General features: G+C 37.3%; 1 long non-coding RNA gene across 1 annotated transcript; it reads left to right on the top strand.

Annotated features, from left to right (window-relative positions):
* The first annotated feature begins 389 nt into the window (after positions 1–389).
* On the top strand, positions 390–8,772 carry LOC144198204 (uncharacterized). Its single transcript, XR_013326671.1, has 3 exons — positions 390–510; positions 5,494–5,605; positions 6,994–8,772. It is a non-coding gene; the product is annotated as an uncharacterized LOC144198204 (long non-coding RNA).
* Positions 8,773–13,877: the final 5,105 nt, after the last annotated feature.

Genomic DNA, 13,877 nt, shown 5'->3' with positions numbered 1-13,877 from the left:
GTTATATTTGTCTACAAATTCAGATTCTTATTTCATCTCCAAAATATATTCATTGCAATGTTTTTCACCTCTTAATATCTGGGGTTATTTACAGAATACAGTCCAACATAATTAGTATTCATGCAGATATTACAAAGCAGTGAGATATTAGTGAGAGTCACCATCCCTATAAGGATGTCTACACATACATGTACTGTGGCTCTTTAAAGCTATGTCTCAGAGTGCATGTCATATGTGCCAAACAGGACCTGATTTTATTTTCACAACAGTAGATGTCACAGATCCACAGTGCCAGAAGGTGGAAGTGGGTGCGAGGTTGTGGGTGTTTTGTTTCATGTGCATAAGCTCTGCGCGCTCTGATTATGTGTATGACGTTAAGTGTGACAGCCTGCCTCTGGAGGTGCTGTAGAGCATAACTAAGACCTAGAAACATGTTGAGAGAAGATCGCATCAGGGCTGAGTAGAGCCACAAAAATGGGCTGAAAGAAATGTCAGCGTGGATGTTTCAAGGTATTTTCACATTTGTATAATTACCATGGTTCCTGATGTAGCTACTCTATATCTTATGTGGGGCTTCCCTCAGTCCAAATAAAATATTAACATTTGAGTGGGTTTCCAGTAAAGATAGTCACGGATGCGTGAATCAATGGATGGTACTTCACAGCGAAAGCACATTATGTGCATCTCATAGAAACTAATCACACCGGTTTATGTTTTTAGGGATAAAGGTCACAAAATGGCAGAATCTAAATAAAAGGTTCTCAGCGAGATTTGGAAGGTGTTTATTTTTAGAGGTTCTGAATCTCAACACATATTTTCTAGTGCTGGATTAAAAAGATAATGTGGCCATTTTTTAAATGATGCTTAGCAGAATTAGAAGATGGCAAATGCCATTACAGGAAGCCATTTTTCTCTGAGAGTAAAGAAGCAATTTCAAAAATGCTTTGCTCATGAATCTTGATTTCTCCTGCGACAATCGGATGGTTGTGTTGAATTTGGCATCAATAACATGACCTTGTATCAACAATTCTAGCAAGTGGTGGTGCTATAATCCTGAGGGAATCTTTTCGTTGAGCCTTTAGTGCCGATTGAACATCGTTACAACACCACATCCTACCTGAGTAATGTTGCTGACTATGTCCATCCCTTTAAGACCATATGTACCCATCTTCTGATGGCTACTTACAGGAGGATAACATTGTTTGGGGCGGCATGGCTCTGTGCTAGAGTAGCCGTTTCCCAACCTAAACTTTATGGGTTTGACCCCTTGCCCTGATGACCATGTACAAGTATCCTGAAGCAAGATACTGAATCCCACATTACTTTTGTTGATGCGTCATCAGTAGTTGAATGAGGTGATAGCGTAAATGTGCTTTAAGGGACATGGGTGGCATGTAATATAAAAGCATTCTTTATCAGTCATGAACAAAAAAAAACATCCTGTGTGATGGTACAAACACTAAGTGAGACTAAAAGTCATACATTAATGAGGTAAATATCTAGTTGATCTTTATAGATCAAAAAGAAGACTGAAAAAAAATGCAGTATTTTTCCCTAGATGGCCACTCAACCCAAACACTGTGATGGATTTGAAACACATTCATAAATCAAAGTGCAAAATGATGAAGTGCAATTGCATCAAGGAGCTTTAATGGAGAGGTTGCATCATGAATATAAACAACATGACCATACTTAGCTGCGGTTTAAAAAAGAAATAAATAAAAAGTGGCCTACAAAACGTTATTTGTCATTGTAAACAGACACCAAAATATTTCTAATTAAAAACTTTTCCCAAATTGAGTGCCATGCAAAGAGTGAGTGCAATGAATAATATATAAAAAATAAAAGATCAGAATAGTTGTCCATTCATCTTCCATACCATTCATCCTTGTAAGAGGTTCCCAGAGCCTATCCCAGCTGAGTGTGGGCGAAAGACAGACTACAAACAACCATTTGCATTCACAATCAGATTGCCACCAACGGGAATCAACCCCACACCTGCCTGCAGTGAAATCATGCAAGCGAACCACCATCACACCATCAGGCCACTTGTCCAAGGAAAATCAATGTAAAATAGTATTTGCAAATTTTTCAAGCCAATTATCATAACAAGGGTCACTTGGATGCTGTAGCCTATACCAGCCAACAACGAACAGTAGACGATGTACTTCCTGAAAGGATTGCCAACCAATCGCAGGGCACACGAATAGTAGCAACCATGCAAATACCCTTTTGGGACAATTTCTAGTGAGCAATCAGCGTAAAATGCATGTTTTGGGCATGTGGGAGGAAAGTTGAGTACTCATGCAAACTCCCCAACGGGAATTGTACCTTCGAACACAAAGTGTGATACAGACCTGATAAACACTTCAGTTTCAAGTCAAAACAAGATTCAAACTACCCTTCCTCTTTCAGACCTCCCTTTGGCCCAATTCTCACTCCCTCGTCATCATTCCAATCTATTTTCTATTCATTGTTGGAAGAAGGCAGCAACTTGAGAGAAAAAAACGAGGGGTAATGTGATTGTTGCAATCATTCCTTATGCTGCTAAGAGGCTTTCAGCCCGAGGTTCCCTATTCATTTTGACTAATAGTGCTTTTCTCTCCTTTCTCCATCCCTCTTTCGTTTTCTCTCCCTTCTCTCCATGTTCCTTTTTTTCTTCATCGGTTCTTCATCTCCGATTCTCCCATCCTAGTTTTCATTCAGTTATTTTCCTTTCCAGTTTTGCTGCCTTCCCTTTCATTCTTTCATAGCACTCATCAGTTTATTTCCCTGATTCCATCTTACCCCCTTTTCACTGTCCTAGCCCGTCCTCTTGATTCTCTCTTCCCCCTTCATCATGGGGACATTAAATCCCTTGGTACTTAGAGCACTCTTTGATCGTTCTTAGTGAACCTAAATATTCCGACTGGCACTCTGGACAAGTGCTGTCTTGTGCCTGCTCACAGGCTGCCGGGGGAGGAGCACTAGGTTCTTAGGCCCCAATCCTGTTCCTACTCCACATACACACATTGGTATACAATACAGAGTAAAATTATATTTTTTAGGGAACCAAATTAGTTCTTTAATCAACCATAGCAAAGATTCCACAGTGTCTGGATAATGGCATCATCTTCATACCCATAATTTACCTTTTGCGTTGCTACTTGGAAATTGAGCCCAATGCTTTTTTTGTAGGTCTTTGGTGATAATATGCTCTTTAATCTTGTGAAATGAAAAATTATCATCAAACATGAAATGTAGACTGATGAATACTGATTTAGCATACACCATTCCCCTGCAATGACTTGAAATGTAATGAAATGATTGACTCGTTTATAATGCATGAGTGCACAGCTCGTAATCAAACGAAACTGTGTTGTTCACTTGCTGGGGAAAATTAAATAATGATGATGTTGTTCAAAATGAATGCTTTGTGGGATTTACATTCGGCAAAAGTGGTTTAGATGAGTTATTTCATTGCATGTAATGTGTGATTAATCGTCTGTGTGGAAAGAAGGTGTAGTATAGATTTTCAACGTGAGATACAGCATGCATTTTCAAAAGCTTTTTGAGCCTTAAGTTATGAAGGCAGCACTAATGTCATGTTTTGTTCTCTATTTTGTAAATGCCATATCTTAAATATTTATATGCAATTCCTGATAGCATTGACCTAAAATGCACAATGCAATCTACAAAGGACAAAATATCAACTCATCTTTAAGTATTCTAAACTATCTTTTTTCTAATCTATTGAGCAAACTAATGAGCAAAAAGATGAAATGGTACTATAACTGTAATTCACGAGACTGTACTATCCATTTGGGGGTATAAAAATCATTTGTATTCAAAATTTTGTCCCAGCTGTCATGTTTGATATGAACGTTTAATAAAGGCTTAAATCCCCTTAAATCATTCGGCTTTTATGGTGACATTTGGTTCAATACACTAATTATGGCACAATTTAAAATTTGACAAAGCAACCCTAACCCACCAACACACACACATACCACTTTTCATGTGGCTTTCCTGTAACAAAACGCACCTATTAAAAACATTCACACGTGCAAACACTGCCCATCATACCGTTAAGCCTTGAGAATGGATATGCCCCTAAGCTGTATTTTTCCACCGTAATATATGCCCCAAGGAGTGAGCTCCAGAATGGTGGTGACTGCCACTCATTGACTAGAGCATAAGCCCAAGATCAGACTACTGTGATTTAAGGTAAACACGGAGACATAAATTAAAGTGCATAAATACACACACACCACCAACTCAAATGTTACAGGAAAGAATATAAATCAAACACTGAAATGCATACGCTTTCAGGAAGAGGTAATTGTGATTTACATTATGACTGCAGACACATACAATACATAGAAAACTCTGACTATTTGTGTTTCCGCATCACATTTCCATACCTGTCAACTGGTACGTTCTCGCCGTAATTGGTACAACTGAAAGCCCATTTTTATATTGGTACGCTGTACACATGAAAATGGTACGCTAAACGGTGATTTTGAGAAAAAAAAATAAATTAAGGCACTTTCTAGCCATTTTTCACCATCCGCCATTGTTTCTTCCCGGAAACGCATGTCTGCCAAGTGATATATGTACCGGCGCCTCTGATTGGCTAAAAAAAAAAGATCATGATAAACATTTCGTTTTGTAACACTTTCACCATGTGATTTCCGTTTCCTGTTCCCTTGTTTATGTTTACTTTCATTTTCTACTTGTTGTTCGTGATTTTTTACAAAAAAGTAAAGTGGTAAGATTTTCCATGTATTTATACATATATGTAAGGGCGAAAACAAAATTTGGTAAGATCACAAATGGTTCGAGGTTGACAGGTATGCATTTCTGCAACACACGCAGTCACTGAATTGCCCTTACCTGAAAGCTTAGGAAAAAAACCTCTAGTGTCTTGCCTCATGCTGGCTGAGCCACAGGGCAGAGCAACAGAGGGGGGATTGAATGTGGGTATGAAAATGTAACATAAAAGCTCCATAAACCCACAAATATAGTAAGCAAATAGACACACATACTTTCCTGCATGCACACTCACACATCAACAGCAGGGCACTTCTTCCCTACAGCGAAAAGTAATAAATTGTTTAACCTTTTTAACTTTTACCAAGGAGGTTATGTTTATATGTCAGTAAATGTTATTATGTTATGCTTTGACAGAAGATTTCCGTTTTATCTCTTTTTTTTTCTCCTATTAAAAAGTAGGGATTATAAAGAGAAGGGCTTCAGTCTCCAAACCAGTTGAGACTACTTGAGTCATTTTTATACAAACATTCATTCAGTCATTTTCCAAACCGCTTATCCTTACAAAGGTCGCAGGGTGTGCTGGAGCCAATCCCAGACAACTAAAGGAAGTAGTCAAGGGACACACTGAATCGGTTGCCAGCCAATAACAGGGCACAAGGATACTGACAACCATTCACACTCAAACTCAAATTTAGGGCCAATTTAGAATGTTCAATCAGTTTACTATGCATATTTAAGGGATATGGGAGGAAACCGGAGTACCCGGAGAAAACCCACGCCAGCCTGAGGGGAACATGCAAACTCCACACAGTGAGGACCGATCTGGGATCTAACCCTCAACCCCAGTACTGTAAGGCCGATGTGCTAACCGCTCGCCCACTGGGCTGCACATAAACAAAATGATGATAAAAAAAATACTTTTGTTCTTACTCTACCACAGCAGAGTGCCCAAGAGTATATGCACATTGACGAGTATAATGAGCGACTTTGTTAAAACAAGGCATTGCACATTTTTAAAAGTGGATTTACACTCGTCTTATACGACCAAAAGCTCAAGATTGAACATAAAGTCATTAGAGCTGGCCCTATTCCCTTTATTACTAATCACTGTCTATTTCAGAAGCTGCTGTCTGAAATCGAACCCCATACATTTTTATTGAACTGTTTGTACAGTCAATACAAACAGTTCAAGAAAAATGTATGCATGATTCTGTTATGTAATTATTTTGACCACATGCCTCGCTTACAGTTTTTGTTTAAAATCATACTCGCATAGTAAATGGTGAATTTGAGCAACATCTAGTATCGTCTGACACTCCAATAATACACAAAGTGCTCTCAGACACCATTGAATGCTTCCCACATTTGTAAATACTTGTTGTGAGTGAAGTGGCACTTATAGTTACTTGGCTTTTATTCAGTGTGTGACACTTTATTTTTTAACAACAAAACTGAACAATATTTTCTCATTAGTTGCTGTATTATTTTTCTTAACACATTTTTCGAACACGAGTATATAGTAGTATTTAAATGGGAATAAACCACTTGTTATCTGACTGAGGCAGAAATGAAACATTTTATCTGAACTGTGCATTCTAAAAGTAGATGTCCACTACTAAGGAAGGCAATGAAAGGAAACTTCATTGAATCTACACTAGACAATGGCAAATGCAAAGCATGATTAATTCCAAAATATGAAAAATAAGACTGATATCATAAATGTTCTTTCTTCATCACAAGGGTTGCGGGGTTAGTAGAGGCAATCCCAGACAGCTATAGGCAGTCGAGAAGGGATACACCGAATCTGCCAATCGCAGGGCACATCGAGACAAATAACCATACTAGCGCACACTCATACCTAGGCACAATATAGAGTGTTCAACCAGCCTACCATGCATATTTTTGGGATATGGGAGAAAGCCGTGTTAAAAATCGAGGGAATACTATATAGTTTATATTCCCGCCATCAAAATTACAACTTATTTCAAATTGAATGAGGTTTGACCCCACAAAAGTTGCTCAGCAGTGAATGTGGCAAGCAAAGATAGAACTAAATAGTAAAGGTAGGTTAACCACATCAAAGATTCTGTATTTCAGTTGGGTAGAAGTGTATTGAATTGTGGTCGGCTATCCGAGAAATTGATTTCTTTTTTGTATCACTAGCTGCCCACAATTTTATGCAGTAGATTATATGCTTGCTTGGAATTTATTGCTGAAAGTGAAATTTTCTTTGGAAAGGGACAAGACATCTACCACTGTCACCTAAGGGTCTGGGTTGACATCAGGTGAAGGCGCTGCACCCATCTACTGTACTGTATCTCAGAAAACCCCGAAGAGAACAAGTCTGATAGATTTTGCTCTAGCATCTCCCTTCAGTGGCACAGTAGGAAACAAGGTAAAAAGACAAACCCCAAATGGTGTTTGATGACCTGTATATCATATGTACCCAGTAGTGATGTTATTGCAGATATTGCAATGCTTTTGTCCCTCTGCTGTACTGACCACTTTTCCCTCAAGTTTCAAAAGATGAGCAATACTGAAAACTCATTTGGCTGCTAATTACAAGGGTGAGGGTACTATGTTCATAAAAATACACTCTGGGGGCAACAAAAACTGGTGCAACTCATGTTAATGAATTTCACCGTTATGTTGAGAAAGTGGCAGAGGGATACAGACTATGTTTACGCTGCTTACAAGATAATACGGAATTATGTGACCTACTTCAACACTTTGAAGCAGTATTGTTTCATATTGTCTCCTCTGCAATTACTGATAATTACTAGTCATTAACAAATCTCTCTCCTGTGTGTAAAACCCAGAGTAATAGTAACCTAGTTACCTCCCAGTGTTTTTTTTCCTCCATATGAAATCTGGAAAAGACTGCATCCGTATTTGAGGTTCTAAAACATGCGAGACCATGAAAACTATTATCAAATGACTGGTGTTAAACTACTTTAGTTGTCATTTTTGAAATGTAACTTGGGTATGGTTTGTATGTTTTATTCTGAGTTCTGTCAGACTAAAAAATAAGTCTCTGGTTGAATTTCACACATATAAGTCAATCAGATTTGTAGTCAGATGCATTCCAGAACAAAGTGACGAGAAAGACCAATAACTGTACATATTTCAAATGAAATATAAGGAACTTTTGTAAGTCTTTTTTTGTCCACAAAAAAATGGCCTTGGGGAACTGGTGGACAGGTTTGCTCCTATTCTTATCCTATGGGAAGGATTTATCAGAAATTCTATGACCCAGCAGCAGATGTTTTTAATATTGTATCTTCCAGCTTACTCAACAATCTCTTTTGTGTGATGGTGTTAAAAACCAAGGTAATGATAGAAAAAAAAACAGCCTTACGTGGTTGACTCACTATTCTACATGAGTCAACGTGATGAGCAAAGAAGTGACAATGGTGCACATCTTTTTATTCACTCTTTATTATACATTCGACAAAAACAGTTTTTCTATTTGTACTTCATATCTGCAGTTATTATTTCAATTTTGTTATCCTCTTGACCAATTACCAGAAGTACATTTTGATTATTCATCTTGATTAAATGTTTTTTCTATTTTTCTATGTTATTCAGATAATGATTGATAAGTGTTGTTTTTATTTTTGTTCAACTTGCTGTCTGTTTTCATGCAATGGATTAGTTTTGAAGAAAGGGTCTGGGTATAAACAATATAATTTGATTTGTTGACTTATTAAATGGAAAATAGAGAGGACTTGTAGAACGCTAAATTGAGTGTTTTTTTTTCAAGAATTCTTCAAGAATTTTTATAGGAATTAAGAATGTTTAATTGGTTTATGGTGGCCTGGTAATCGGGTGGTTAGCACGTCGGCCTCACAGTTCTGGGGTAGGTTTCAATTCCAGGTCAGCCCAGACTGTGTGGAATTTGCATGTTCTCACTGGGCCTTTGTGGGTTTTCTCCAGGTGCTCTGGTTTCCTTCATTGTCTTAAAAACATGCAGTCAGAATAAGCGGTTCGTAAAATAGAATAAATAATTGACCATGAGTCTTGACTGTTTTTTGTGGTTGAATATCCTGTGTCATTCTTCTGATTTTATAACACAAACAAACTTGTTTAAAAACTCATTAAAAATAACATGCCAGATAATACTGTTAGAAAACACAGGCACGGATTAAAACAAACAAACAAACAAAATAAAATACATCATTTTATCTCCAAACCCATCCTCACCACACACACGCACACACACAGTCTTACTACTAATTGCATCAGCACTATTGTGCTAGTCTCTGAGAACCACAAACAAAATTATAAAAGCACTTTCTATTGTTTGTCCCCTGTCTTATATACTCCAATTAGGGCATGGTAGAGAAAGTCTCCACACAAGAACACAACGTATCATCTTTACAGCTGTAGGGGATGGGGAAATAAGAGCACCATTTTTAGAGGTCCCTTGGTTTTTTCGGGGGTGTTTTTTTTCGAAGCATAGGTATTGCAAAGGCTGTATGTGTATGCTTTATATGTATGTGTATGTGTGTGGTAAAGTTAAAAAAAAGAGTGGTGTGGCGTAATATCTTTTTTCTTTTTTTCTTTATGCTGTTTTTCCTGACTAAAATATGTTTGTGAAACAATTATATACAACACAACTAAGTAGGGCTGCAGAGCGGCAGACTTTGAGGACCAGATAGCCACACCAAATCAAAGTATGTCAAGATATACTACCCTGAAGCAAAAGGACTAGAAATGGGCAGCATTTTTTTCATATATTTTTTCTGTTCGAGCAAAATCAGTGTACGTGACAATAACTTGCATTTAAGATACATTGCTTTTGGAATTGCCTAGGAGATTTGGGAGGTGTATCTGACACCATAAGCAATGTTGAATATCTAAAATACTGTATAACATGCTTAATAATACTATAAATTTATTGGCTAAAATACTTCTGGCATTTAAAAATGGCTGCTTGGAGAAATTTTGCGCACTTCCTGAAATTGTTGGGCTATGGCGACAATTTTCACGACTCATAAAAAACTGAAAATATACATTTTACTACTTTTTAATGTCTTTAACAAGATAATTCGTTTTGCATTTGATTGTGCATTTGATCCCAAAAATATATAATTTCATTAAACACCAGACTGAGGGTCCATAACCCGACGTTCTGGAGCTGGATACGACGCTTTAGTGGTTCCCTGATGGTTCCCATGAGCTGTTTTCAAACATCTTAGAAATTAGAAAGTGGGGGAGAGAAATATATATATTTTTTGTTCTAATAGCCCTAACAATATGGTTTCTGCAGCAGACTCTGGGCTAGAATTGGTGGCCAGCTGATCGCAGGGCACAAGGAGACAGACAACCATCCACACTTACAGGCAGACTTAGGGGCAATTTAATGTGTCGAATCAGCCTATCATGCATGCTTATTTGTTTTGATTTAAATTGTGGGATATGTATTAACTACTGTGATGGATTACTAAGAAGGGGTGCTAAGTAGGAGGACAAACATATTGCACAAAAAATGTGTTAGATTTTAATCATATCTAAACTGTTTTCCAACTAATCCTTCATTTAAGTCAGATACAATAAAATTGTTAGAGTGAAGATAAAATGTGAAGAAATGCAAATGTAGAATTATAGACTGAAATACACCCACTTAGATATTTTCCAGGGTTAAATGCAAGGAGATATAGATACAAAGGTTCTTGGCTAGGTGCTCAAAACGTGACTAAATCTGCATATTACATTTTTTTTTTGATTGATGTTGGCCTTGTCCGAGCGCATTGATTCAAGGTTTGCCTTTGGAGTCCACATAGTGTCTTGTGGATTCAGTAAAAAAAAATCCTTGGATTTTTTTTTTGTGTGTGTGTTGATTATCCTTTATCATGGTCAAAATGCTTATTGACTTGAATGGCAATGAACTGCTTTGTCCAAACCTACCGTGTGTTGAATTTCTTTGAAGTAAGAACAAGATGCAGTAAATACTAACCCCATCCATTCTTGGTGCTAAATATCTTTCTTAAGATCTGCGAGTGCATGCCTATCCCAGCTTACTTCAAACCGTACATACTGAACTTGTTGCCAATGTTGTTGGTCAGCATGGCTCAGTAGTGAAGTTGATGTTCCCCAACCCAGAATCATGGGTTCGATTTCCTCACTTTGATGACCATTTCAAATCATCAACATTTGGTCAATGGGGAAATAGTGTCAAAGTGAAGGTAGAAAATAACTAAAACAAATAGAAGTCCATTTACTGCGAAGCACACCATACTTGTAGTAATTATAAATAATTGATGCAAAAAATACTATAGTCATTAAAAGATTAATAGTGTTACCCTTTTCAAAACCACACACAGAGCCTCACCATTTTCAATCAAAGCTGGTTTTATTTGAATGAAGTAGAGATGTTTATAGATTACATTATTTTAAGAAATATAGGAGAATAAAGGCTATCAATATATTTCAGAATATGAAATGTGGACTCAGTAAAAAAAGAAAATAGATAAAATTCCTAGATTTTTTGTGTGCTGATTATCCACTATCATGGTCTCAATCCTAATATCTATTACTAGTGTAAGTCAACATGAAAATGTAGCGTTATTTTTTTCTCAAACTTACTGGGTGTCTCTCTTCCACAATCTTTTGCCGAGCAGCTGGAGTCTTGTTTCTGGTCTCCTTATGTCTATATATTTTGCCAAATTCTGCCCGCTCTACCGTCTGTGCTTTTGTTTCTGTCAGACAAGAGCTTTTTCTGGATGTTCATCACATGTTATTATGCCAACGGGCAAATGGATTTCAAAACTGCAGCTCACAAAATAGATTGTATCAAAGGAACAGACCAAATTATTCCATTGATGCCTATCAACTGGCACCATAACATAGTTTACAAATGGATGTAAAATGTAAAATAACTGCATGCATGCACAACAACAGTTTCATTCCCGTCTCTTTCATTTTCACAATTGAAAATGCATTCAACAGGAATACTTTTAATAATACATGAAACACATTTCAATATCTAATATATTGACATTGGCATTATTAATGGCATGGTTGCCTTTATAATTCTGTGCAGGCCATCCATTGTTGTTTTTAAGAAGCAAGATTTCTAGCTCTCACAATACCTTTTTATTTATTCATTCATTCATTTTCTGAACCGCTTTATCCTCAGTAGGGTTGCAGGGGGTGAGGGGCGTGGGGTGCTGGACCTTATTCCTTAGTACTTCCTTTTTCAAGTGGGGAAATTGGGATTTATATAATAAAATATCCTCCACATTTCCACATTTTCAGGATTATTTACTTTTTCATTCTATTAACTGACTGTCAACAAAGGTGTAAACAGAGCAGAATCTTCCTGAAAAAAGACTATGAAGACTATGATGACTATTGAGACTATGAAGACATTCAGATTCACGTTCTCCATGTTTAAGCAGCAAAAAACGCTTCAGTTGTTCTTACAGGTTTCTTGTACTAATTTAAAAATATATTTTTTGACAAGAAAGGACGTGAGCTGGGTGAAGACGTAAGCCTGAAACAGCAGCATAGGGTAACTGGCAGGGTATTAGCTGCTGTGGGTGACAGGGATTGTCAATGCCCTAACCATCAGGAGACAGTCAGGGATTAAAGAAGCAAAATGATTGCAAATGGTGGATTCTGGCCAAGGGCCAACCTCTGGGTTGTCTCGATGCATCACAGGTAATAAAAAATAAAAAAAATCAAATAAAAATCTTGCAGTACTGAAGTTTTCCAGTGGAAGAAGCTGGTATCATAACAGAACACTACAACCATACATAATGATTATTTTATGAACTATACCAGCCTTTACCAATCTAGCTTGCATTGTTTGTTGATATAAAAAAGATGCCATTATTTTAGAGGCTCAAGATGTGCTTAAGAGCATTAGTATGTTAAGATTCAATGATTTTTCATTCAGTGTTCTAATTATGTAAAGGCATGAAAGACTCACTTCTTGCGTTATGCATCACTGAATGGTAAATTTAGTTATCTTGTGCCAGTGTGAACATATTTCATTGTTGTTTCTTTGTTTGGAGAGAGAGAAGAAGAAGAAGAGATTAAGCTGATCATGGTTCAGATAGACAATAGTTTTAGCTTGTGTACAATACTGTGCAAGCCAGTGTGCACTTATGTATTAGACATTTGCATGCACGAGGGTATGAGAAAAAGAAAAAACAGTACAGAACAAGTCAATGAGTAATGAAGATAAATTAAAAGATGTGTGGGAAACCAGCCTTGTTTGAATAGGTATGAAGGCTTTTAAACCTCTCAAAATTCTAGATGACACCTGTGTATACTAGGAAGGGAGTCTCCTAGAGAGACATGAATACCATTTAGAATTTGAGACACACACACAAATGCTTACACGCACACATTCCACTTATTCTTTAAGCAAACAGTGTACCCATTTGGTCAAGAGCATTTCACAAACAAAACAAATCCCTCCATCTGACGTGACATTTTCACCCTACGTAGTACCATAGCCCATGACCTTGGAGCAAGCAAATTCTGAGTATATTGTGACTTAACACCAAGCCTTGCTAATGTGATAATCAATTGGGGGAGAATTATAAAGTTGAAATGATGAACAAAAAGGCCTCCAAACAACCAGGTGCGATCAAGCAGACCTCATCAGAAACCATGAAATGAAACCCAGAATGAGTGTTGGAAGTTTTCATGTTGGGAGCTAGAGTGTTTGTGAGGCAGGGTGTTGGGGGAGACACAAGGCTATGAGATGGAACAAAGGCCCACCGGCAGATCACTAAGGAGAATATCATGTGATTTATGGAGGCCATTACATTGAAGGACAAAAAAGTGGTTATTAGCAGTGTTTCAAGAGATGTGTACGTATATACGGAGACATGTAATCACTTATAGATGGACAAAAATAAGCCCCCACTATTTCAAGAGATGTGTACGTATATACGGAGACATGTAATCACTTATAGACGGACAAAAATAAGCCCTCACTACCCTACAGTACAATGTTGCATCTTATGCCATGCTCTTACAAAATGTAATCAAAATGCAGTCATACCTCTACTTATGAATGGCTCTTTGTATGAAATTTTCAGGTTACGAAACTGATCAAAACATCTAATGTGTAAAGACCAAAACAAAAATGTCAACAGAGGAAA

The sequence above is a fragment of the Stigmatopora nigra genome, chromosome 6 (genome assembly GCF_051989575.1).
Source record: "Stigmatopora nigra isolate UIUO_SnigA chromosome 6, RoL_Snig_1.1, whole genome shotgun sequence".
NCBI lineage: Eukaryota > Metazoa > Chordata > Actinopteri > Syngnathiformes > Syngnathidae > Stigmatopora > Stigmatopora nigra.
The sequence above is the reverse complement of the archived record's forward strand: the minus strand, read 5'-3'. Positions and strand labels throughout refer to the sequence as shown.